We start from the raw sequence: 369 nt of genomic DNA, 5'->3' as shown, positions 1-369 counted from the left end.
GGGTGTTGGGCGCAGGGCCGCACGGTCAGGCTCCCAGGACCCTGACCCCAGCCACTCAGGGATGGACACCAATTGCAGCGTGATTTATTGAACAAGACGTGCACTTTTTGACAGGGCCTCAGAAACCACGGTTTCCTTCACTGAACAGTACAGGATCAGGGTACAAGGGCGTACAGACAAGAAAGACAAATCCTTTCCATGAGTTGAAGGGGAGAGAAAAGAGGAAGCGGGGCTTCTCCTTCCTTCCTCCTCCCCTAATACTCCGGGCCTCAGTTCAGCACCAGCGGGACGCTGGGCAGTGTGTGCCGAAGCCAGGCCTGGGTCAGGGCTGGCCGCTCGGGGCCAAGATGCCGCCGAGCCAACCCCCCT

The sequence above is a fragment of the Bison bison genome, unplaced genomic scaffold (genome assembly GCF_000754665.1).
Source record: "Bison bison bison isolate TAMUID 2011002044 unplaced genomic scaffold, Bison_UMD1.0 scf7180017864472, whole genome shotgun sequence".
In the NCBI taxonomy this organism is placed as follows: Eukaryota; Metazoa; Chordata; class Mammalia; order Artiodactyla; family Bovidae; genus Bison; species Bison bison.
Note: the sequence above shows the minus strand (reverse complement) of the source record.